Source organism: Lygodium microphyllum, chromosome 17, assembly GCF_053477565.2.
Source record: "Lygodium microphyllum isolate KBCC chromosome 17, Lygodium_microphyllum_v1.1.10, whole genome shotgun sequence".
NCBI classification, from domain to species: Eukaryota; Viridiplantae; Streptophyta; class Polypodiopsida; order Schizaeales; family Lygodiaceae; genus Lygodium; species Lygodium microphyllum.
In genome coordinates, this window is record NC_141151.1 from 24,075,601 (window position 1) to 24,103,282 (window position 27,682).

General features: G+C 40.1%; 1 pseudogene; it reads left to right on the plus strand.

Moving 5' to 3' along the window:
- Positions 1 to 3,755: 3,755 nt before the first annotated feature.
- LOC148021689 (aldehyde oxidase GLOX pseudogene) lies at positions 3,756 to 6,030 on the plus strand (annotated as a pseudogene).
- The last annotated feature ends 21,652 nt before the right edge of the window (positions 6,031 to 27,682 follow it).

Genomic DNA, 27,682 nt, shown 5'->3' on the forward strand with positions numbered 1-27,682 from the left:
ATCATATCATCAGCTTGTTTGTGACCTCATATCCTCCTCTCATCAAATCACGTCGTTAGGAGGGAGAGGGCACTGTTTTTTTCTTGGCATAAAAAAAACAACCCCCCTCCTTCACATGAAAATTTTGAGAGCATTCAAGTCCCCCAAACTTCACCACTCTTCAATTTTGAAGTTCTATTACACTTCCATTTGGACCCCGTGCCTTTGACTACTTCGACGTCTGATGACCAAATTACGAACTATAAATTTTTGCATGTCCGTCTCGGAGTCGAGCACTACTTGGAGCTTGTTCCACCTCATTCTGGCACTTGAAAATTTTATGAAAAATATGAGGCCACTGCAAGATTCATCTTCCAAAGTGATTTTAAATTCCACCTTCTACAAATTGTGAGAAACTGCTTCAAATTGTCGAATCCGCATTCGTCGCTTCCATCAAGCTTTAATTTTTGCTTCAAACTGACAAAATTTGGCACATTTCAGGCTCTTCTTTGGGTCGTAAAATCCCACTCTCATATCATGATGATGAGGGTTTTTGTATTTATCTCATATAAAAAATAATTATTTATTTAGTTGCAAGGGTTTTGGACTTAAAAGAGGCCATTGATAGAAGTTTGGTTTGTATTGAAGAATTGCATAGCTATTCATAAGTCTTGGGGTCCAATGACCAAATAGGTGACATAGCAAATAAAACCTCTAATTGTATCTCCTAGCCCTAGATGACTAGCCACATATGCAATTCCACTTCAATAAATTTTTGTCTCTAGTAGAAGGTGATGCTCTAAATTGACGGTTAAAGAAACTTTGTGTATCCCAACCATCACTCTAAGGTAAGTTGGAGTCACATTTGTCATATACCATTTGGAAGTTTTAATAGCCCAAACACTTCTAATATGATAGCACATTTCAAAGACCAAACCATCAACTTTGGTCGAAGCTCTAGACATAAATTTATGATAGCATTCAATGTAAGATTGCATTTGAAAAGGATCAGGATTATCAAGTATTTCCTGAAGTACCAAATAAAAAAGGCGCGCTAGAAATTCCATCATTTCTAAACAATAACTTGGTTTGCATGGATCTAAGAGATGTTGTGTGGACCATAAGCTGAATGTAAGATTTAGAATAAAGGAGCTTAGGAAGCAGTATGATAATTGATTTAGGTAGGGCGGCGATACGCTCGCCTGTCGGTATATTGATTATGAAGTTGCAATTCACATGTGAGGCAAAAGACTTACTTGATTACTTAGAAACAAACATAAGAAACCTAGAATGTCACAAAAGCGAGGTTTAAAGGATATCTACTTTGGTCTATAGTGACTATTTTGATAAGAATGTCACTTGTGCATTATCATTTGATAAATGTGAACCTAGGTTTTGGTGCTAGGGCTAGTTTTTAGGGCTTTGGATATAATTCCTTGCTATCTCTCAATGTTGTACACCATCACATACCACATTCAACAGCATGTCCAATTTGGGCTTTCTTTGACCTTAGACTTAATATGAAGAATTAAATACTTGTATCACAAAGAGAACCTCAAAGAACCCTTTCATCTTTATTTGGTTCTTAAGTTGGAAATCCATTTCCTTCACATTATTGCTTCCAAACATATCAAAGTCAAACTTGAAAATTATATTATATGGCATCAAGTAAATCATACTTAAACTAAGTTTGGAATTTTGCTTGAGCATTGTGGCATACTTCATAAATAATGTTGCAAAAATTTTCAATTATATGAGATCAAACCTTTCCTTCACATTTCAAGCTTAGTACAAACTCCTTCGGTTTTTTGTCTTTTAGTCTTGAAGTAAACAATGGAAGCCAAACTTACCCATTGAAAAGTGACATAGTGAAAAGAGAAAATCTTGGTTTACTCACATTGTCTCTCCAATATGTAGATAAATGGAATCCATTTGCATCACCAAAATTAGGTTTTCAGAGCATGCATGAGACTACATCATGAGGACTTCTTTATTTGTTTGATATGCACCAAGTGCAAGCTTTATAGGCATGCATATCATTATCCAAAGTCATAAAGGATCAACTTGATATTGTGTAGGTCAATAAGCATATTCTTAATTAGTTATTTTAAGGTTTGTGACTTGGTCATTGGATAGGGATCCCCTCCCATATATTATCATAGCAATAATTACTTAATGATTATGGTATACATAAAGGTCACTGTTGTGCAACAAAAATATTGCCAAATGATGTTTAAATAGCATTCAAGTTTCTTCTCTTATAAGGATGCTCTCAATGTATGATTTCTTAACATATTAGAGACTAATGGACAGAGAGTTACATTACTTGTATGAAATACTTAGTTTTCTCTATGAATGAGAAAAGCTTAATTTTGTGAATGCAAAGTAACCATCTAATAAACATTAACAAATATTTTGAAGGTTTTATTGTATTGAAAGGATTTATAACTTATAAGAAACAGCAAAGGTAATGATATCATGCAAGTTGTGGCTAAGATAATTCTTGTTGCATAGGAATTCACCTAAGGTAACAATAAAGTCTACAAACCTTCCTAAGCCTTCACATATTCCATTTTGCAATTTTCTACAAATAAAAAATGTCTCCTATCAACTTATCTAACAAAAAGAGTCATCCTCTCTCAACTTCTCCCACCAACTATACATGTGTCATCTAGTCTTGCTTCGAATGCATGTGTATGTTAGAGCACGCACGCACGCGCGCACGCACACACTAACACACACACACTCTCTCTCTCTCTCTCTCTCTCATATATATTCATGTAGAATCTAGATCATAAGTTCTTTGGCTTTGCAATGCCCAACTCGAAAGATTCCCCCTACAAAATGTACTTGTAGAAAGGATTTTTGCAGGCCAAAATCAACACCAAAAAACCCAAAGAAATATGGTATAGCAAACGAGAACACATCGTGGAAGGAGGACCACAGAAGGAACCCCCCTTCCTTCCCTTGCGCAGGCTGACCTCGCGAAAATTGTCGTTCGAACGACCCCATTAACAATGAGAAATGGTGCTTTCAAAAGGCGTGCCCCGAATGCATCTGATTCCATCTGCTTTTTTCGCTTGCTCTCTCTCATGAGAAAAACAAACAATCATGGCCGTTTCAATATTCGATCAGGTATCACCTCCATCGCCGAGAGAGCCAGCTGGTCTAACTGCCCAAGAGCCATTGTCATTGCCGAGGAGGCTATCTGTGCCTGCATTTCTTTGACATTTTCTTCCCGAACCATAAATTCGTTTTTCTTACGTTTCTTGATTTTGGAAGGCTCTGTAGAGGGTCTGATCTGTCGTCTTCAGGAACCCTAATCTTAATTAAACCAATCATGGGTACTATAATCAATTCCAAGTATATTTATTCATTCTTAGAAATCTGCTTTTGAAGCCTCTGTAGAGCGTTTGATTTGTCGTCGTCTTCAGGAACCTTAATCTTAATTAAACAAATCACGGATGCTACCATCAACTCCAAGTATATTTATTCCTTCTCAGACATCTGCTTTGAGGGATGCGTGTGCTCGATCGTTGAAGTAAAACCATTGAACACATTCAGCTCCAACCACTACAATAACATGCTGTGGGCTGCTGCTTTATTAAATTCATTCATAAAATGGTAGCGAGAGAAATCTCAGAATCTCTGCTTGTTTTTATACTCTTAGGACTGGTCAAATGGTCTGCTTGCAATAGTGATTGCTCCTCTGGTAGAATCAATCTGCACTCTGTTTGATACTCTAAAACTCATTATAAAACCTACATATCCACGTATATAATGCAGCATCATAGTCTGCCTTACAATCACACAGCAGCAATCCCTTGATGCTTTAAGCTCTCTGTTGCCACTTACACCATGCTCGTTGATGCATATACTCCTCCCACACTACAGTTACTTCATTACTGGAAGTAATCTATCCAGCCCCTTTTCTAGCCACACACACACACACACACACTCTCTCTCTCTCTCTATCGATTCAATACTGGTCTGATAAGGTCTTCCATTAGCAAATCTAGCATCCTCCTAATCTATTCTTACAGGCGCCACCTTGCATTCTCGTCTGGTTCTGGCAATCTCCTGATTGCCCTTCAAAGCTCCTTATTGTGCTGAAGGCCTGCATGATGGTAGGTTTACTGTTTCTCATATTACTTGGGATAGGAACCCAAGCTCAAGGCCAAGGCTCTTGGGAAACCCTTGTTGAAAATGCCGGCATTGCATCAATGCATACGGCGGTAACCCACTATGGCACTGCTGTCTTCCTGGACCGGACTGATATAGGCCCTTCACAAATTAACTTACCCAATGGAGAATGCAGAAATGATCCCAATGATCTCACCCTGACAGTGGACTGTACAGCACACTCGGTCGTATTCACACCTGGATCAAACGCCATCCGTCCCCTCTTCATTCAAACAGATACTTGGTGCTCATCTGGGCAGTTCTTTCCAGATGGCACGTTGGTCCAAACTGGCGGCGATTATGATGGACTCATGAAGGTCCGAACGTTCGCACCTTGCCCTTCTGATGGGGATTGTGATTGGGTTGAGTCAACAACTGAGGCTCTACAGAACGGTAGATGGTATGCCACGAATCAGCTGCTTCCTGATGGCACACAGATTGTCATCGGTGGCCGCAGCACTTACACCTATGAATTTATCCCCTCCAATGGTGCAAGCCCAGTGACATTGCCATTCCTGCAAGAAACAACTGATGCCCAACAGGATAATCTCTACCCCTTTGTGCATCTGTTGCCAGATGGAACCCTTTACATCTTTGCCAACAGGGACTCCATAATCCTCAACTATCAGACAAACACAGTGGTGAAGACTTTTCCCACTATACCTGGGGAGCCTAGGAATTACCCATCTGCAGGGTCATCTGTGATGCTCCCTCTCCTGCAAGAAGATGGGTACTCTAATGTAGAGGTGTTAGTATGTGGCGGTGCTCAATATGGCCAGTTCCTTGACCCAACATATGCGCTGGCCTCGGAGACTTGTGGGAGGATAACTGTGACATCTGATTCGCCTGTGTGGGACATGCAGACGATGCCATATCCTAGGACCATGGGGGACATGATCCTTCTGCCAACAGGGGATGTCCTTATAATCAATGGGGCCCAAAATGGGTGCCAGGGATGGGGCAATGCAGCGAACGCAGCACTCAATCCGGTCCTGTATGAGGTAGCAACTGCATCTTTTGCCATCCAATCACCAACCACGATACCAAGGGTGTATCATTCGACTGCAAATCTGCTGCCGGATGGGAGGATCCTTGTCGCAGGCAGCAACACGCACCAATTCTACACATTCACAGGCGAGTTCCCGACAGAGCTGCGGGTGGAGGCGTTCTCGCCTGGCTATCTGAGCTCAGCCGGCGATGGGGTGAGGCCCAGCATTGTGTCTGCCCCGGGAAGTGTGGGTTACAATGAGACATTTGCAGTGACAGTGTCCATGGGGACAGCACCCACAGACTATGTGGGGCTGACATGGATGAGCGCTCCATTCACGACGCACTCGTATGGGCAGGGCCAGAGGTCCCTCACGCTGCCAGTGTCCATGCCCGCTGCTGCTGCAGGCGCAGAGAACCAATACACGTTCTCTGCAAGAGCTCCTCCCTTCTCGACCCTTGCCCCGTCTTCTTACTACATGCTCTTTGCTGTGTACGAAGGCACACCCGGTGCTGCAGTTTGGGTGCACATCTCTTGATATCCAATTTATCACGTCATCAGTACCTAAACCCATCGATGAGATGAGCCGACTATTCTCATCCCTCCCTAAATTTCTTGACATCTAATATCCCTAAACCCATCGATGGGATGAGCCTCCTATTCCCATTCCTTGACCCTTGGGTACTATCAATCCCAGTAAGATTTGTGTCACACACGCTCTCTCTCTCTCTCTCTCTCTCTCCACCCACTCCCAAAAATAAACTAGTGAAAAAAAACAACAAAATAGAAGTCTTCCATGGTATTTTCTTTCACTCCTTAAGGGAAGTCCCATTCCTTGAGTGTAAGCACTTTTCTTGTAATAAAATTTTCATCTATCACAATGCACCTCCAACTCCATAGATCAACTCTTTTCTTTGGGTAAAACATTTCGTTTACAATTGAGCCCTATGCATATACAATTTGGGAGTACATAAAAATTGTTCCACAATTATGTCATTGTGCCCTCCATGAACCATTCATATAGGAAAGGGAAGTGGGTATGGGGATATATGGTTGCTCCTTTGTGCATAGAAATTGGATGCATAGATTTTGTGTTTGTCGTCCATTGGCTTTTGTTACATTTGATGGAAGCTCAAAGCTTATACCACCTTCGTAAAAATGGGATATTAGTTTGTTGGCCCTCTGTCTCCAATTCTTGAATCTCTTCTTTATTGGTTTGATAGCGGATAATCATGTACGAGTTGATTGGTTACATGGTCTTAATTGAGGACTATGAAAGATTCTCTCTAAGCTCATCAACTATTGCATCACATGTTCCAAAGATGTACTCATGGATTTCCCACGTGACAAAGATTGCAACTACAACTTAGGGTCTTTTCTCATCTATTCTTTGTAGGATAATATGATTGTCCTCTCATAATCTTCTAGTTATTTGGCCCTTTGTTCCTATGCATATTCATGTTCTTTCCAAGATTGCCCTAGGACTCAATCTCCTCCCGAGGATAAATTCTTTTTGTTTGCCTCATTAAGCCTCCTTATTTATCTTGTCTCTTTCTTCCTTCCTTCTTAACTCACATTCTTGCTTCTTTTGAGCCTCTACTGCTTGCTTTATCTATTGTTCTCATTTATGCTTGGTTCTATACTCCACTTGTTCCAAAGAAGTTGACTTTGTATAACTAGTGCGTGTGCATGGGGATCACTCAAGGTCTCTTTGATAATCTAAGTTAATGCATTGCCAAAGTTAATCATTACATATTTGGCTTTTTCATCCTTCACTCTATGGAAAGAAGAGCTTCTTGAGTTTAATATGACCTCCTACACCTTTGAAGCAGCCTCATGGACCAATAAATGTTGAGATTTTCTTCACAATGTTTCTTATAGGCAAATTCTTCAATAGAATCTTAAGGATCCTTGTCATGTGGGCCTTGTCTCTCATACTAGAGAACATGTTATGGAAAGCTTATGCTTTAAGTCGAACCTCATCACTTTATCTAGCATGTATCAACAATCCATCTTCATTAACTATAGGTGCTCCTCCCTAGTGGTAAGTGGCTAATGTGGCCTTATGTATCTTATAGCGAGATTAGTTTTGACTCACAATTCCTAGTGTATCCTCTACAATCTTATCAATCAAGGAAATGGGATGCTTCATAGGTCCTTACAGAGTGTTTAACAAGCACACTTCCAATAGTCTATTTCATTTAGCACTTCAAAAAAAAAATTGTAGAGCCTATGGTGAAAATATCCTCCCAAGATTTGTACATATTAGCCAAGGCCACATTCTTTGACTAACTCCTTGACCTTGGGTTGTCTCGCACTAGTTTATCTAGGTTTTGGAATTGTTGAAACTTCAGGTCTTGGAAGTGTATTAATGTCAAATCTTGCTTGTTCATCGAGGATAAAGTCAAATTGGAACTAGCCCTTGGTCTCTTTTGTTACTTGTCCTTATCAAGCCATGGGACAAAAAGTCCCATTGAGGATATTTTTTGCACAAAGCAATGCAAACAAAGTTTTCGGTCGTGATGAACTTGTTGGCACCCTCCCTCCTCCCTACCAAATATCCAATGCTCCCTAGCATTGTGGGATGTCATATAGACATTTGATAGTGTACTTATTATTAGTTTTCGGGGTTTTAAGATATTAGAAGATATATTCATTTACAAGCTATGATAGGGTTACTTGGCCTAGGATGAAGCAAATCACAAAAAAGTGGATTGTATTGAAGAGCTGTGTAATTATTGAGACTATGGGACCTAATGACTAGGTATGTGATATATCATATGACATTCAAAATTGTGTCTCGTTCCAAGTGTAGTGGCTACATGTAATTCGTCATTAATTTGAACTTTATCAAGTGGAGGATGGTGCTCATTGCTTCAATTGTTTAGTCAAATGAAATTTGTGTAGAGCATCTAGTACTCGGAAGGATGTGGGAGAGATCTTGATAGCCCTATTTTTTTCGACATTAGTCATGATAGACTTCCTACTTGCCTATTGGAGACTATCATTGCATACGACTGCCTTACAAATGGAATTTCAAACTTGGCCCTTTGTTCTAAGTTCTAAATCTCCTCTATGCTAGTTTGGCAAAGACTATTATGATATGATGGGATGAGCCTAGCAAGTTGAGCTAAATATTCTAGTAAGTTCTATCTAATTTCATCAACCATTGCATAGCAAGTTGAGCTGAAGATTATGATAAGTTATATCTAATCTCATCAACCATTGCATGGTCATGGCTAAGTTGTATTCCTGCTCATTAGTGTAACATATTTGTTTGTCTAACTCTTTTGCCATTTCTTTGATAGTTATTTCTTGTAAATTTTTTTAAATATAGTAGGAGATTTAGCTTTTATAGAGCATACTTAGTCTAGATGTGCATGTATTACCTCTAGATTTCTCCTTGAAAAATTTGTCTTATCCACATTCTTCATGTCGGTAGCTTCTTCTTTGCCAAGGTGAGAGTCACAGTTAGGGCTATTACTAGTTGGGTTCCACATTGGCGTTGGTAGTAGTGGCTTGGTCTTTTGTGGTAAATGGGGTCAAAATCAATTGAAGATGACCGTTGATGACTATTGGCTTGAGTCCATAGATGGATTACAAATGGTTATTGAGTCCCTAAGGTAGAGTTGAAACTTGTTTGATGTTGTTGTTATTGGACTTCCTATGGGTAGATTACTTTCCATTTTGGATCTGAGGTTGTAGTATTGAGCAATGGTACAGGGTTGCTGGCTTTCCATTTCTCGAATCTGAAATGGTTGGTTGTTCTAACACGTGGCTTTGTCATTTGATTAGAAGCCACAAAAACAATTTGGGATCTTTATTTGTTGTCTTTGTTGTCTTATTCATGTAAATAAGCATTAATTTCTTTGTTTTTGTGTCTTGACTTCCTTTGGCAACTTATCATGTGGTGTTTTTTTGTGTCTTCAATGGTTCTTTTTTTCTCATTGTGGTCTTTGCCATAGTAGGAGCTAGCAATGATGATGCACAAGAGATCAATTTTTGAAACCTTGGTAGCAATCTGTTGTTTTTAAAATAGTCTCTAGCTTATAGGAGGGATTTAGGCACCATCTCAACTTTACATTGACTCCCCTATGGTATCATCCGTGAGGGGCTCTAGGTCATTTTGTTGGGAGATATTGTTGTTGTTTTATGATAGGGCTAAAAATTGACATGGTCTTGATGGTCTTGGGCACTCACTTAGCAGTTCACCTTTTTGTAGAGAAACCTTGGCTTAGAGGTTTCGGTCTCTCCCATTGGGGCTTCGATCGGCTTATTTAGTACTCCCTTAACCCCTTTGCTAGAGGTTGTTGTAGGTTATGGTTATTGCTAGGTTCCCTTTGATAAAAGTAGTAATGATTATGATATTAGGCAGATTGAGGTGGATTCCTTGTGCATCAAAATCAATTCTATTAGGTAGTATTTCTTTTCCAAGTCTTCTTGATTAGGGAGTACAAAGAGTAATAGTGCCATGCTTTAATCACAACATTCGTTAGGGAGTACAAAGAGTAATAGTGCCATGCTTTAATCACAACATTCGTTAGGATATTCCACTTCCCTAGCAAGGAGTAAGGTTGTCCCCCATATGTGTTGATGGCATAGCAATGGTGGGTACTAGTTCATGTTATTTTCTTTTTGTCAAAGCATAATATATTAACATATTAAAATCATCACCTTTATTGATGAGACATTTGTTGTGTGCTCTCTTTTTGTGATCACTTAGACCCTCAAATGAGAAGATAGCACTACCTCTTTATTCATTGCTATAATAGTGATATTTAGCCTTGATTGTCTTACTAGAAAAAGTTTTTATTTTTAGGTAATCGATGAACATGTAAATGATATCCGATTATCCACAGTGCCAACAAAATATCACTTTTCTAGGTTGGATTAACTCTCTAGTCTTGTCATCACCCCAAGTACCGTCACTAGAACTAGTCTATAGTCCATCAAGACTATGTTTCCCTCTTTTTCATAAGCGATGTAAAGCTTTATGTAAGTATCATTATCCAATGGTTCATTTCCACATACTTAGCTTTGGTAGATGTGTGATGATTAGGCTTGTTCATGTAGGGATTCCTAATAGATTTATGTTAATCGTGGGTGCCACAAATCTTTGATCATTAGGTTCAAGAAAGGGTAAGGGTAATCTTCATCCACACAATAACCCTTGATTGACTAGATAAGGATTGTTTATATAAGGGTTTAGCTGACAAAGACTCCTCTGGGCTTTTGGCATATGTTTGCATCATGTATGTACCACCCACAATTGTTGTAGACTCTCTGCTATATGCTCAAGGCATTTTGATGGAAAGTTGAGAGGAAGTGATGGTAGGTTGCAAAGTCAATGGAATGAGAGAGAGAGAGAGAGAGAGAGAGAGAGAGAGAGAGAGAGAGAGAGAGAGAGAGAGAGAGAGAGAGAGAGAGAGAGAGAGAGAGAGAGAGAGAGAGAGAGAGAGAGAGAAGTTTTTGTGGGCACTCAGTCACCATTATTCTCCATTATCTTCACTTATATGATCGTATACAAGGGGTGCATGCCCGGCCTTTGGCCATTGACCCTTACCCCAACAACCTTTGACTTAAAGGTCAATATAATAACAAGTGAAGATACTATCCAATGCCCATTAGCACTTTGCAATTTGCAAAATGCTCAAAAGATAAACTCTATCTAAGAATATTTGTAGGTTGTGTGAATCTTGTCAAGCTCAATCCACTTGTTCTCAAGCACCTCCTTGATGAAGTGATACTTCACCTTAATGTGACTTTTCTTTGCATAAAAGGTAGGATTCCATGCCAACTCAATGTCACTTTAACGTTCATAGTGCAAAATGGGCATCTCCCCCATAATATCCTCATGAATCTCCATGCAAGAAAGCTGTCTTTACATATGTCTAGATGAGCTCCATGTCTTCTTTGGTAGCCAATGCAAGCACTATATGAAGAGTGGACATCTTGAATATTGATGATAAGCTTTAAAAAAAATATAGGGCAAAAATTATCCCATTGGTGAATTTTAAGGGATTTTTAAAATCTTAGGGCTAAGTTTCAAAGCAATGGCTTCTTAAAAATAGTCCAAAAATATGTAACATTCTTTGTTTTGCCTTTTATGTCTTCCCTATGTTGTCTTCACCTGTGGATGTAAATGATTTCACCCCCACCATCCTCAATAGTAGGCCTACCTGTAACCCATAATTTGCCCTTAAGTCCCTTATTACCCTCAGCTTGCTTCATAAGCACTATGCTTGGGTTGCCTTAAATAATGAGCTACTATAATAGATTGAAAAGCCTCTCAATAGATTTAATGTGGTCTTCCATAATTACACACATACATTCTCTCTCTCTCTCTCTCTCTCTCTCTCTCTCTCTCTCTCTCTCTCTCTCTCTCTCTCTCTCTCTCTCTCTCTCTCTCTCTCTCTCTCTCTCTCTACACACACACACACACACACACACACACATTCTATCAATTAACTCTTGGTATTGTCTTTTTGCAAACATCAATTTGGGAGATTGCATGGGTGCTCATCTCTCTCTCTCTCTCTCTCTCTCTCTCTCTCTCTCTCTCTCTCTCTCTCTCTCTCTCTCCTCTTTTTTTAAATTTTTACCATGGGATTTTATGTTAGTTTTAACTTAAGAATTGATTGTCGTTGCATCCATCAACATAGGATACTTGAAAGATTCTTTAGGACTTCAGAAAATTTCTTGAATTTTTAGATGTAACATTTGGGTCTTGTGGACTGATTTGGCCTTTTGTAGATGTTAATATAACAAGGACTGTGATCAAACTTGGTTGGAGCACATAGGCACAATTGACTACAAGCAGGCAAGCCTAACCCAACCGAGTGATGCACCACTACTACGAATGAAATTGCCTTCTAAGCTACAATCACCCAAAGAGAGCCCCTCTTCTAGGGAAGACAAAGAGTTTGATTATGAGTCAAAAGTCATCTCAGATAGTGATCCTAAAACACCTCAACCTCCCAAGACTAGATGCACCAAGGGGGACCTACCCGTCCACCTAAGACGCCGACAGTTAAGGGAGGAACGATGAAAGCTACCGAAATAAACACAGAAAATCGCAAGACCTACCAAAGCGATTCACAAAGTTCAAAAAGGGAGATAGGGTGGTGATCTTGCTAGGAGCCAAACGATAAGGGCAAGCAAGAGAACCAATCAAGGACCCACCAAGGTCAAAGAGGTCAATTTAGCCAGGGAAGGGGAGACCCCACGACTTGTCTTTATAGCAAATGACCTGGCTGAGCAAAGATGAAGCAAGTCACATTACTCTCTTTCGAGAGTATATAGACATATTTGATTTGCATAGATTGAGCTAATTAATTAGATACAAACTCTCTATTGAGATTGAGTTAATTCATTTGTAGATGTTAATATAACTTTCTTCATTTCTATTGATAACTGTTAGTGATAGCAAATTCCTTGATCTGCATAAATTGGGATAATTCATTGGATACAAACTCACCACCATTTTCAGATCTCATTGTCTTAAGTTTCCTCCTTGAAGGATTCTCCTCAAAGATGAGCTAATCCTTAAGTGTGAGAAAGCTTCTAATTGTAAATTCGAAAAATATGCACATATCATATTGTTGTAATCATCCACAATCAACATAAAGTAAAGACTTCCCTTTAGAGACTCGGTTTGCATCACTCCACACAAATCTATAAAAACAAGCTCCAAGGGCTCCTTTTCCTATCCTGAAGCCTTGTTGGGAATCACATCTCTATGCTATTTACTGGGGATGCAAGATTCACATGGTAGATGGCTCATCCCAACACTTGCCAATCCACACACATGTTGGTCATGAGCTGCATTCCTAAGGTCCTTGTAGTTGAGGTGGTTGTACTAAGCATGCCATAGCTCGAACTAAGATGGAGAAGTAACAAGAACAGAAGTAAGGGTTGAATACATCTGCACCTTATAGATACCATTCTCCTTGTGACCCTTGTAAAGCACCTATCTAGTCTCTCCTCGAAAGGAAGAACTTGAAAGAAAGAACCCAAAAAGATTCCTTGTCAAACTCAATTGTGAGACCAATTCCACAAATCTTGCTCACCAAAAGGAGATGACATCCCAATCTTGAATCATAAAGTACCTCCAAAGCATGAGCACCATGGTGCCCATCCAAAATCAACTACATATATATGGGAGTGCACAATAGAAGAGAATCATAAACATGGAGAGAAAAGGAGACAAGAAAAGAAAATAGGAAAAGAAGGATGATCTACACTAAACAAAGGAGAAAGCTAAATACAATGAGGACTAATCAATCCTTGCATGCAGCCCAAGGCATTAGCGAGGGCATTGAATTAGGCTAAATAATGATGACAACACTTTCAACAATGAGGGAGACGAGTGTGTAGCTTGATGTCCATAACGTCACGAAGAAGATTGTAGCCACCTAATGGAGCACCTATGAGACAAAGAATAAAGTGAGTTTCCCATTGACTACGTCTGCTATATATGTAGCAAAAAAACTTAAAAATTGTCCTAATGCTAGCTGACTACATTAAATGCAGGTGTAAAAATGGTGATGTGGCACTCAAATAGTCTGGGAAAGATTGCAACCATTATGGGGGCTACAAAGAATCCGATAGGGTATCACAATTGATAAACACACAAAACATAGAAGGAAAACATAGTGAGAGATCCAAATGTTCCTGTCAAACTCTAATTAGGGTAGACACTAATTAGGGCTCACGGCCAAGACATGATAAATTGACAAGGTAAGATAGGCTAGCAAAACCTCTCAGATCTTGGGAGAGTTTGAAGAGCCAATAATCACATGTGATGAAGCATAGAAGCATTGGGCAAAGGATTCATGAATAGATCCACCACATTGTCTCTACCATAGGATAGTAGACCATGATCTTCTCCCATACATAATGGTTTTGAACCTTGACGTGCTTTGTACAAGCATGAAACACAGGGTTCTTTGCCAAAGCTAAGGCACTGTGGTTATCCACGTGCAGTTGAATGGAACTTGTTTGCAAAACTCCAATCTCTACCAACATCTAACCAAGCCAAATTGCCTCCATAGCTGTGGAACAAAGGCCACAATACTAAGCCTTTGTAGAAGAAAGTGCCATAGTGAGCTGCTTTTTATTGCTCTATAAGATAGTGCCTAATCCAAGGGAGAAAGCATAACTTGTAGTGGGTCATCTTGAATCCACATCACCTACCCAATCTAATTCACCCCATCTAGAAAAAGTGGCCCCCTCTCCATACATGATCCTGTAGGATCAAATCACTTGTAAATAGCACAAAACGAGCAAAGTGAGTCTCCAATGAGCTTAACTAGGAGTATTTATAAAAGAAGACAGTAATGCCACCACAAAGGAAATGTTTGGCTATGTGTGAATAAGCCAGATCAATGAACCAACAAGGCACCTGTAATGGGTAGCATCTAGAAGGGTATCTCTAGTCACAAAAGCTTGGTCTTTGGGTCCATGGGAGCAAGAAATAGGCTGACACTACCAAACTTTGAAAGTAACTCAAAGGTATACATGTGCTAGGATATGAAGATACCCTAGATCTCCAAGCCAAGGAAGAAATGTTGGATCCCTAGATCCATCATGTTGAACTCCTGTCTCAATATCTCCCGAGTCCAATCAACCTCTTGTGAGTCACTCCCTATGATTATCAAGTCATTCACATACAAGATGAGAGCACACACCTATCACCCTCAATCTTATAAAGTTTGAGGTCATGATTTGATCAATGGAAGTCACCCTATAATAAGAATCTATCAATCCTCTAGTACAAAGCTCGAGGAGCTTGCTTCAAGTCATAAAGGACCTTTCACAACCTATAATCATGGTCTTCCATTACCTACACAAGAAAACCATGAGGGTATGAAACATAAAAATCCTTTTTTAAGATGCCATTTAGAAAGGAAAACTTTACATCCATATGGAAGACACAAGCTAGTGGTGATGAGTTGCAAGAGCCAAGATAGCTCAAATAGTAGACATCTGAGTTGTAGGTGTGAAGGTTTCTAGGCAATCCACTCCTACTCACTACACAAATCCCTTGGCAACAAGCCATGCCTTATGCTTGTCCAAGGATCCACCTGCAAGATACTTGGTCTTATAGACCCATTTCACACCAATCACCTTCCACTTTTGTGATGCAAAACCAACTCCCAAGTCTAGTTACATTCCATATAATTGAAATTCTCTTGCTTAGTACAATGCCAAATATCCTATGCAAGAGCCTCATCAACCGTACTAGGCTTATGATCCTAAAGAATTTGACATAAGGGCATAGTTTATGTAGAGTGAACTATCCCATTGGGCCTACAATCTCGCTTATCTATGAGGGCCTATAGGGGTAGCAAGAAAATGGGAAATGCTTGAGATATGCATAAGCTTCCAATACAACCATGGAATGGTGATAGGCTCATCTTACTATGAAGCAAACCAAGTGGCATTTGGTACTTATAAAGTACCTATCGAGGATAGGGACTCCCCCTCACTAGGATCCCTCTCATCCAAAGAGGAAGACTCCCCTTTTAACAGCTTAACACCCCTAGAGGAAACCTAAGGGAATGTGATGGAGCAGGAATGCTTGAAGATAAAGTAGTAGAAAAAGGAGCTGTCAAAAGAGGGAGGGAACTAGGTGGAGAGAGAGAAGGAGAGGGAGAAGTCACAAACAAAGAACAAGCGTTAGGTAACCTAGAAGGAAAAGGGTGGGTTGATGGCCACACAAGGGGGAGGGGGTCAGTCAAAGACAAAGAACCACCCTATTGAAGAATCATCAATAGGATCATTGGAGGCCAAAGCCTCATTAAAGATCACATTCTTTCTCACCTCAATATTTCTTTCCTTCAAGTCATAGATGAAAGGTGAGAAGGATCGAAGCTTGCACATGAGAGCTATGGCGAGAGAGAGAGAGAGAGAGAGAGAGAGAGAGAGAGAGAGAGAGAGAGAGAGAGAGAGAGAGAGAGAGAGAGAGAGAGAGAGAGAGAGAGAGAGAGAGAGAGAGAGAGAGAGAGAGAGAGAGAGAGAGAGAGAGAGAGAGAGAGAGAGAGAGACTCACAATGTGGGAACTCCAACAGTCACAATGTGTGATCGACCGTCCCTTTATTCAAAGTTCACTGAAAGAATAAAGAATGTGTGACATTGATGGGCACTTGCTACCTGCAGTGGGCAGTGGTGGGTACTGTCAGTGTAGTAATACACAGGCTGCTAGGTGGAGGCACCTTTCCCCAACAACCTCCCACTTAAAGGAGAATCTGACCGAGTGAGGAGTGAAAATAAAAAGAAAAGATAGTACAACATGTACTCATGTACAATAGGATGAGGAAAGGCGCCATCTCATCCCATGTCCATCAATCTCCTGAGGAAGGCAAAGCACTCCATAGAGAGCCTTTGGTGAGCAGATAAGTAGGATTCTAGTAAGTTGAGATCTTGACAAGGTCAACAGACTTGTCCTCAATGCAAGTCACAATGTTTTCAATGCTTTTATTTTAAAAAAAAATTAGTAAACCTTAATACATAGATTATTAAACTTTATAGTGAGGGTGAAGTCGAATTTTTGGCTAGCTGAATAGTACTCATAGAATATGAATGCAATGTAGGGATAGCATCAATACCAAGGTCATGAACCAAACGACCTAACCATATGGCCTCCTTGCAAGCCTCAGTGGTTGCAACATGCTTGGCCTCAATGGTGGAAAGAGTTGTACACTTGTGCACCTTGGACATTCGGCTTTAGCTACTCATTACCATTGGCCAGTTTATCAGATGGACATGAAGTCAACCTTTTTGAATGGCATCTTGGAGGAGGAGATTTACATTTGATAGCCTCTTGGTTTTCTTTTTTAGGGAAAGGAGAACTATGTTTATAGGTTGTGGAAGGCCCTTTACAACCTCAAGTAAGCTCTTCAAGCTTGGTACCAAAGGATTCATCACTTCTTTTTACAGAGTGGCTTCTATTATTCTACTCATGACTCCAACCTTTATTACAAGGTTGAGGGTGATAGGAGTGTGTTGGTCATCTTGTATATTGACTACCTCATTATCATAGGGAGTGACTTAGAGGAGCTTGATCAAATATAGATATATTGCGCCAGGAGTTCGACACAACAAATCTTCGGATAGTATACGTCTTACTTGGTCTAGTGATCTATTAGATGGCATAGGGCAGATTTATTTCCCAACACAAGTACATCTTTGAGTTACTTTTGGAGTTTTGTATGGCCGAGTGTCGGCTTATTTTATGCCCCATGGACTGCGAGTCCAAGTTATTAGCAACAAGTGATCCCCTTTGAGATAATACTTACTATAAGTCCCTTGTTGGCTCTCTGATTTGGCTAATCCACATTTATCCGGACATCTTTTTTGTAGTGGCTTTGTTGTCTTCTTTTATGAAGACTCTTACTCAAGCTTACTAGAGAGGTGCCTTGCACATGCTACGCTACTTATAGGGGACACAGTCTTACAAGATATTGTATGGAGAAGGGGCCACTCTTTTTGGATGGAGTGACTCTGATTGGGCAAGCATGAGGCATCTAACATGGCTTTGTTACATTTGCAAGACCTTTCGCGCCATGTAGGGCAAAGACTCTCTGATTTTGATGGGTTGCCTAAACCTCATCAACCAAACTCACAACTGCATGCTAACCCTCTTTTGCAAGATGAATATACATACAACACATCAGAACAATGTAGGGGTTCTGAATCCATGGTGTACCCCATGACTCATGTATCCTGGCTGCCATAGCATATATTTGCAATGTAATTCAAGTACCTCATGATATCCTTCATGGCATCCCAATGCTTCTTTCCAGGTGTAACCATATAGCGTGCCACAATACCAATTGCAAAGAGTGGCTATCATGGCATACATAAGATTGCCCACTGTAGATGCATAGGGAATCTTGGCCATCTCGGCCTTCTACTCATCTGTCTACAGACAATCGGCCTATGATACCTTCACATAAGAAGCAAATGGACTACAAATAGGCTTCATGTCCTACATGAGGAAGCACTCAAAGACTTTATGAATGTACTCCCTCTGTGACAAGTAGAGGAGTCCTTGATGCCTATTGCATCTAATACGCATACCAAGTATGTGAGAGGCTTGTACCAAATCCTTCATCTCAAAGCTCTTCTTGAGTTGAGCCTTAAGAGCATCTAGCTCATCATGAGCTTTCCCTGCCAATAGCATGTCATCCACATAGAGTACCAAAATAAGCAAAGATCCATCACAATCTATCTTCATGTACAAGCACAGATCCATAGCACTACAACTGTAGCCTTTTGATTGCACAAAGGCATTGAACTTATGATACCATTCTCTAGGTGCTTGCTTCAAGCCGTAAAGACTTTTCTTCAACTTGCACACTAGGTTCTCCCTGCTAGGCTATATAAAGCCCTTAGGCTGCTCCATGTAAATCTCATCATGCAAGTCCCCATGTAAGAAAGTCATCTCTTGACATCCATTTGGTAAAAGTCCAAGTCAAGTTGTGTAAGCAAGGCCAAGACTAAGCACAGCGTGGTCATCTTAACCAGAGGACAGAAGACCTCATCAAAGTCAACACCGTGCTCCTACTTAAAACCCTTTGCTACCAATCTAGCCTTGTATGCCAGCTTGGGGTGTCCAGGGGTACTTTTCAGCTTGTACACCCACTTCCATGGTAGAGCCTTCTTGCCAGTAGGCAAGGAAACCAAATCCCAAGTCATATTTTTATGCAAGGAGTCTATCTTAGACTGTATAGCCCTCTCCCAGGAGTGACTGTCACCCCTGTGCATAGCCTCATCATAGGTGAGAGGCTCTCTTGCATCTGTAACCAAGACAGTGCATGGAGGGCTCAAATATGTTAGGTGGGCATCTATCTCTAGTAGAATGCAACATTGCAGGCTCTACTGCCTACCCAACATTCTATCCAACACACTGGCCATAAGCATTTGTTGTTGCTATAGGCTATCCAACTCGTTGTACAGAAGTATGTGGCTCCTCCTGAAATATAACCCTGTGTATCTCCATGACCCTCTCAGGCTGTCTATGCATCGTGTCTTCATGGAAGACTACATCATGGTTGCAGATGACTTTCCGCACCTGCGGATCCCATAGACAGTAACCCATCTCTCCTACATCTCCATAACCAGGGAAAATGCATTTAATAGTCTTAGGATCCATCTTGTTATGCTTGTTCTTGGGCACATGGTAGAATGCCTCACATCCAAAGACACATAAATGCGCATAAGAGGGAGGCTTTCTTGTCCATACCTCCTCTGCAACCTAAAAATCAATGCCACTAAAAGGGGATCTATTAATGATATACACGACAGTCATAACTGCCTCAGCCCAAAAGTGCTAGGGTAGGCCTGCATGGCTAAGCATATTGCAAACCCTTTCCTGGATGGACCTATTCATCCACTCAGTCATACCATTCTGGGGAGGGTTTTAAGGATGCTTAATACCCCTCTCATCACATAGCTGCTCAAAAGAACATGACACATATTCACCCCCATATCCTAAGGCATTTCAGTATATGCCCGGATTGGTTTTTTGGCAAAGCAAGCCATCTTTGAAAAAGTGCCAAGACATCAGACTTTTGCTTTATGGGATAAGCCTATACCTTACGTGAAAAATCATCTATGAAGGTAACGAAATACTTCGCACCACCCAAAGACTGACAGGGCATGGGCCCACAGACATCAAAATATACCAAAGACAAGGGTTCACTCATGCATGGCATACTAGACTTCTTATGCGTAGACATAGTCTGCTTGCCATAAAGACAATGATCACAAGAATCAAAATGAGAATAGTCAAGGGGCGGTAAGTACCGCAAACCATAAAGCATTTGCATTCCCTTAACGGACATGTGTCCCAAACAGGCATGCCAAAGAGATACATGAGGTAAAGACCCCACAAACAAAGCATGATCAACTATAGATCCATAAACAATTAAAGGGTAAAGGCTGCCAGCCTTGGCAACTCTCACAAGCACAAGCCTGCCATGAGTAATCTTCCATGCAGAGTATCCAAAAGATACATGATATCTTGCGTCATCAAGCTATCCAATGGACATGAGACTGCGTGTCAATGCAGATACATGACATACATCGTGGATATAATGAAGCAAATAAGGCCAATGGCAAACAATGACAACAGGCTAAATGCCTTTGTGATAAAACTAGAGGTTTAGGGCTTCGGGTGTGCTATAAATAGGTAGCCCTAGCCAAAGTTAGGGGCCTTTTACCATTTGGACATGTTAGTCATGTAAGTTTTCTTGGTAGTCACATTAGTTTTCTTGTCCTTCATCTACATGGAGGTGAGTTTCCATGGCACTAGGTTGCGGTGTGTTCCAAGAATCCTTTCTAGTATTCATGTTTTCAGCATAGGTTAATGTAGTGATTTCTCCATTTTCCATTGTTCCATAGTTAGATTTTATGGTAGTCTAGGACCTTCATTATATTGGTATAAGAGCTTTATGTCTTTGATCCTTGGTTACATCAATTTTCATGTTTATGATCTTGCTAGGGAGGTCTTAATCATGGAGGAGCTGGTAACATCAAGACTTGGTTGATTTGTCACCATGGAAGTATGTGTCTAGTTATCTGGGGGTGACTTACATAGAACCATGGTTAGATCTGAAGTAATTGTCATAAACCGTGGTCAAGAAGATGGTTCTTGGCATGCAAGATGGAGGATCTTGGCAATATCCAGTGGATAATGGTGGGTTCCAGCTACATTTAGTAGGTCATGGTTCATTCCTAGCTCAAAAATCATGGAAGATGGACAAAATGAGGATACCCAGGGTTGGAGGTAAGTTTGGTTGTGGTTACTTTTGAGAGGGAAGATTTTCTTTTTGGAAATAGTCTTTCTCTCCCTGTTTCAAGTTCCTTTCAAGCTTCCATTGAAGATATGGTCCAAGAAATCATCTTCTATCCCACTTCAATGGCTTCAAAAGCATCATCTACTTGACTCTTGAGCTCTTAAGCTACCCATAGAGTATAGCCATACCTTGCTTCAATCTGGTGATCTCATGCAATACATGAGGCTAGATTTGTGCAGAGTGTGCATGCTGAACATACTCATCTATGAGCTGATCAAATTCATGGTCACAAGCTATACAGAGCTTGGATATGGAGGCTATAAGCTTATTATCAAGCTATATACCATCTATGGCAAAGATTTCATCATCTTGAGCTCTTCTCTTCTTCATGAAAACCCTATTTCTTGACAATTTATTACAGCAACAAGTAAATCCCATATTTCTTCTTCAAAATCATGGGGTTTTTCATCCATTCCACTCCTTGAGGTCTCTATTTATATCATATGACCGACATTAAAGGACCTTTGAGCTTGAAGCTTTGTTTGAGCATGGCTATGGAGGTCTCAAACCTTAGGATTGACAGTTTTGGACAGCACTAAAATTTCTCAAAAATTTTGAAGGATTTCATGGGGCTTCTTCTCTTCAACACTTCCTGAAGGTTCTTAGGATCAGTGACCAACAACATTTGAAGGTTCTTCCCCAACATTGAAGATATTGGACCATTTCTTGAAGGTTGAAGAACTTAGACAACATAGGTATTGCCTAGAGCAATAGTTTTGGAGTTCTTCTTCAAATCTTAGACTTCTTCTTGTTATTTGAAGGCTCAACAATGATCTACTTGAAGAATCTTGTGCCACTTGACTCCTCTTGATCAACCTATTGCCTATGGAAGACTGATGGAGCATTTTCAAGGGTATGATGCTGTAAGTAAATGCCTCCTCCTAGAATTATTATTGGAAGGATTATCTTACTTATTTTCAAGCTGGAATTGAAGTTCTTTAAGCTTCAATAGTCTACAAGAAGTCTCTTATAGTTACCTACTTCTTCTTCAACCATTAAGATTTCTTGGTCAGTTGGGGATGCAATCTTGTAATGCCATATTCATGGAATGGTATAATTCTCTTGGCAAGGAATTTTATGCTTGAAGAGCATTAGTTCTTGCATTGTTATGTGCCATTCCAGCAAGTATTTGGTTGTTTGATCAATAGAAATTGATCAATGAACACCTATGAACAAATGGTTCAATGTTATGGATGCAATGTGGTAATGAAGTATGGCAGTAAGATGTATTCTCCCTTAGACAAATGGAATGCATGGATGAGTATGCAATGAATGTACAATGCAATCTACTTCAGTCCTACACTTGGAAGAGTTAGTACTTTGATGTATGCAAGGGTATGAACAGGGCATACATGTTCATTGGCTTTCCTATGGGCAAAAGAGTGTCTCTATCAATGAATTTTGACTTGGATTCATATTGACATTTCTTGGGTATTCTTAAGCAAGATTTGCGTCACTTTTGGAATTGTAGAAGTTATTTTCATCTACTTCAGTACCCTATGGCTCTTCCCTACTCCTTTGAGTGTTTTGGTGTTGGATATTTTCTCAAAGTTTGATGAGAAGTACAAAAGACACTTGAAACAAGGCATTCACTATTTATAGAGTGTGTCTAGCTGTCAACAAAAAGCATTTCCAGAACTGTCTATACCTATCCATTTGTAGAGCTTAATAGGTCATTTGAAAGAGCATTGTATACGCTTCAAATAAATCCATAAAGCACTCAATTTGGACAATTTTAGCTCAAGTTATTGCGGATTTTCCACTGATGTATACTCAGGACTGCATGTATAAAATGGGAGACAAACATGGATATTTTGATGGAAGGGTGGATAATCATGCATATAATGATCCATATGAGTAGTATGAATCTTGTGCATTATGTATGAATGGTGGGCAGCATCAATCTTATGCATATGAGCATGACATGGGTGCAGATAATGCCTATGGCACACACTATGCATGGTACCAAGGTCAACCAGCTTATGTCATGGATTATCATGAGGAAGCAGAACTACTAACCCGTCCTTTCTCCTTCAACAATGTTCATGGTACCTACTTATCAATCCATATGTTGGATGATCTCACTTCTAGATGTCTATGCTACAAATGTGGAGAGAAGAATGTTATTGGTCATCCAAATGTATGCAGGGCACAACATGTTAGAATTTCAATTGTCTTAGAATGGCCTACTCCTTTTGGCACCCGAAGAAATCTTATACCTCATCAAGAGCTGATGGAAATGAAAAGACAATTCATATGCTATAAATGTGAGGGTCAATGGTCTCCTAATCATGAGAGTTACTACAAGAATAGTCACTTTGCTACAGCCCTTGTATTGGAGGATTCTAATGTAAATGTATCTCAAGTGGAAGTGCAAGTTTGTCATGGACACCAAGAAGAAGATAAAGATGTTGATAATAAGGTTGAAAATGTAGTGGGAAAGCTTGGGGAAATGTCTCTTAATGCAATGCATGCAGAAATTTGTAAAGAGCAAGCATACTTGGAAGATCAAGAAGAAGATGATTATTCAAATGACCAAGTGAAGAGCAAGATGATGCAGCTGAAGATGAAGAGCAAGAGTATGTAGATTCAAATGAAGATAGTGCACAAGAAGAGTTTGTTGTAGATATGAAGGACAATGTATATGTGCATGATGATGAGTTATCATGGGGTAATGATGAAGACATGTATCAGCCTATCCTTGATCATGATCAGCCCATAGATGATCATGGACCGTGACTACCTTATGATGGCATTTCAAACTCTTATGAGTATGATTTTGGTTATGGGGCTGATATGACATATGACATTGATGTGTCATTTCCTTGTGATTCAGGGATTTATCTTGATGATTATGAACTTTTGGATGGCTTTCCATATGACTCGGGAGGTTGTGACTATTATTTTGGAGGATTTCCATATGATCTCAGAGGTTATTATGGATGATTGGATGATGATTTGACATCCCTTGACCTACAAATTTGATTGACAACTTTTCTTCATTGATTTTTACATGGTTTATGGGAAAAACAGTTGAAGAAGCATGAGCTCACTGTTTAATATAGCTTGCTGTATTAAATTATTGTCATAAAAATAAATGGTCTGACATAACCAAAGTCATGATTTGATGATTGGATATGATGCTTCTAGGTGTATTCTTCAAAATGACACCTCATTTGTTGGATTTGGAGCTATATTTAAGAAGTTATGACTATTTTTCTATCTCTGCCCTTCTATGGACAGCACGAGCAGCATGCAGGCGGTCATCAACTTCTTGGACCATGGAATCTTCTTCAATTTGTGCTTTTGGACATTCATGACATATCTGTTGTAATATCTTCCCATTTGCAGCTTTGAGGACAAAGCTAATTCAAGTAGGGAGGGTTTGTAATGAAGCAAATAAGGCCAATGGCAAACAATGATAGCATGCTAAATGCCTTTGTGATAAAACTAGAGGTCTAGGGTTTAGGGTTTGCTATAAATAGGTAGCCCTAGCCAAAGTTAGGGGTATTTTTCCATTTGTACATGTTAGTCATGTAAGTTTTCTTGGTAGTCACATTAGTTTTCTTGTCGTTCACCTACATGGAGGTGAGTTTCCATGGCACCAGGTTGGGGTGTGTTCCAAGAATCCTTTCTAGTATTCATGCTTTCAGCATAGGTTAATGCAGTGATTTTTCCATTTTCCATTGTTTCATACTTAGATTTTATGGTAGTCTAGGACCTTCATTACAACGGATAACAAAACTGCTACTGCCAGAAGGAAACTGTAACCTATAACATCACTAATGCCGATGATCTCAAGAGACCTATCATCACCCAAGCACACATAACTCGAAACAGAATAGTATGAATGGAACCACTCTCGGCGGAAAGGTGTCACATGAAAGGTGCATTCGGCAAGGTGTCACATTAAAGGACACATCTGAGACCAAGAGCCAACATTGTGCATACATAGAGTATATCTTTGACATATGTGAAGCACTAGATGAAGTTGCTGCAATGATATAATCCCCATCACTATCCTTGGGTGGCATAGCATTGATCTCTTCAATTTTAACACTTGACTTAGCAGGTACTATGCTATAATCAGAAGACTTTTCCTACACTTTCTCTTTCTCCTTGTCTTTGCGCCTTTCATTGCACAATTCTGACACTGTGGCCTTATGTGTCCTTTCTTCCCACAATGATAACAAGTCAGATTTGCATTTCTCCCACGAGACTTACTACGCAACTTGCCATGTGACTTGGACTGAGATTTCTATGAATCCCATCCACAGTCATTACCATGGTCATTCTTTGTATTTCCATCATGTCGGCTTCTAACTGTCAAAGCATGAGACAGAGAGGCATCCAAATTCTTACGGTTTATCTCTTCCTACAAAAGAGAGCTCTCAACATTAGATAGCTTTAGAGTAGTGGCAGAAGCACATAAGGCAGTGCCGAATACATCCCAAGACTCATTAAGAGTTCCAAGAAGCAAGAACAATGGAGTGACATCCTCTTTGAAATCAATGGCCTATGAAACCAAGTAATAGCATGAAACTGGCTTAGATGAGCTGACATGGTCACATTCTCTTTCATGTGGAGATCCATAAGCTGTTTCAGCTAATACATTTGACTTGTAGGACTTTGCTTGTCATAGAGGTTCTTGATCTTATCCCAAAGCTGCCAAGCGCTCTGTGCTTCCTCAACCACATTGTGTAATGCACTTGTTCAATGAGAGACAAGATGAGGGTGGACTTGCATAACTCATCAAGCTCCATCCATTCATCATTAGTCATAGTTTTAGGCTGCTCTCACTCAACCTTAATGGCTTTATCTGTGATTTCTACACCAATACTTGCCAAACTTGGCTCTTCCAATAGGAATAATTCGTACCATCAAGCTTAGTGATTGAAGATATCACTGTCAGTAGAAGAAGATGCCATATTGCAAGTTGAAACAGTGGCGACAGTTCAAAACTGCTTGTTGTAAACTACAGAAAATGACCAAAAACCACCAAAACCAAGGCAAAATGACGAGAAACGAGTATTTAATGATGATGCCCACCAAGTACCATCAAAAGTATATCAAACCAAGATGGTTCAATATGAAAAATACATGACAATGCGGAGATATATGCTTGTTGTAATTTATGACAGCAACATATAATGAGAGCTGATAGTAGGCAAAACCCAATATTCAAAGTCATTCACTGACTGTCAATGCAAAACCTGCATCAAACGGGCATCAACAAGCATGTAACAGTCAAATTGACATGAGCCAACACCCAAGCATGTCAAACAAAGTATGTCAGTAAAGTCGGTACACCCCCCAATCAACAGGGCCAAATGTACATACCACTACCAAGACCTGACACAAGTCAGTGTATGCCCAGTGAATACAAAGCCGAATCAGCCCAAGTACATCTACATAGACAAGGCATTTCAACCATACATCATCCACAAGGAGATCTCAGTCTCAAAGATCCAGAAACTCAATATGCATAACTTGCACTGCTTAATGTCTAGTAAGTGTGCAAAGACACTCCCACTGGCACAAAAGCCGTAAGTGTCAAGAAAATAAGCTCAAACAAAGCATGTAAGAGCACCAGTGATGAAGTATCCAAGATCATACATCAGTAAGACATCCAGAGCATTTGAGCGGTCAAGTATCCAATGATAGCATCCAATGTCATGAAGACAATCCCATCTCTGATGAGCCAAAGCACGACCAAAATAAGCTCTAGAATATCCAAATTCAAGCCCAAACAAAGCTCCGGTAGCATTCAAGTCCAAACAATTTAACTAGCATGTGTAAGTAACATAAGCATCAAGCATGTACCAATGGGTCATACATAGACCATAGATATAACCTCTGTCACGAAGCATTCCAATGTAGGCCAATGTCAAGTAAATGCCAACCAATACAAAGCTCAAACAAGGCTCAAAATACATTTTGAAACCATCCAAAGCATTGCCAACCTTCATTTGCATCCCAGTAGTCATATGAAACACCCGGGAAGAAGCACCCGTGACCAATATGCAAAGCATAAAGTGACTAAATAAGCTTCAGCCCTAGAGTGTAAAGCAGTGATTTACTATGTGAAACTGAGTGTTTTAGGCCACTAAATCAGCTCCAAATGATGGCCAATCAATAGGCATACATTCCCCTAACATTTGGGGACCATTCAGGACCAACCATGCATCAAATGTCAATGCTAACCAAGCATAAACATAAAGTGCTGATGTAACACTGTTTATGGCTGCCTGTGGACTATGGAAAACAATCCTGGAGTGAGTTAAATCAGTCTAAAAATCAATGCCAATGATAACCACCAATGCTGAGTATCAAAGGGGTGTTCCCAAGTGCCAAATGAAGTGTTTCCAAGCTGCCAATGAGTGCCAATAGAGGGCTAAAGTAAAAAAAGATTTTTTTGCAGGTCTTCAAGCTAGCCCAAATAGGGCTGATGTTGTTGGGTATGCTATTGGTCCATGTGGCATTAATGGGGTGGAAGGGGGATCAAGTAGGGCCTAAAGAAGGCCTACACAAAGCCTTGTTAAGCCTAATCAGGTAGGAGCCAAGATATGAAATGGGGAGGTCCAATGGTTGGCTGCCTCTTCCTAATGTACCCTGCAAACTGAAATAAACACTCAAAAGAATGCTTAATACCTCTGAAGGAATGCCCTGA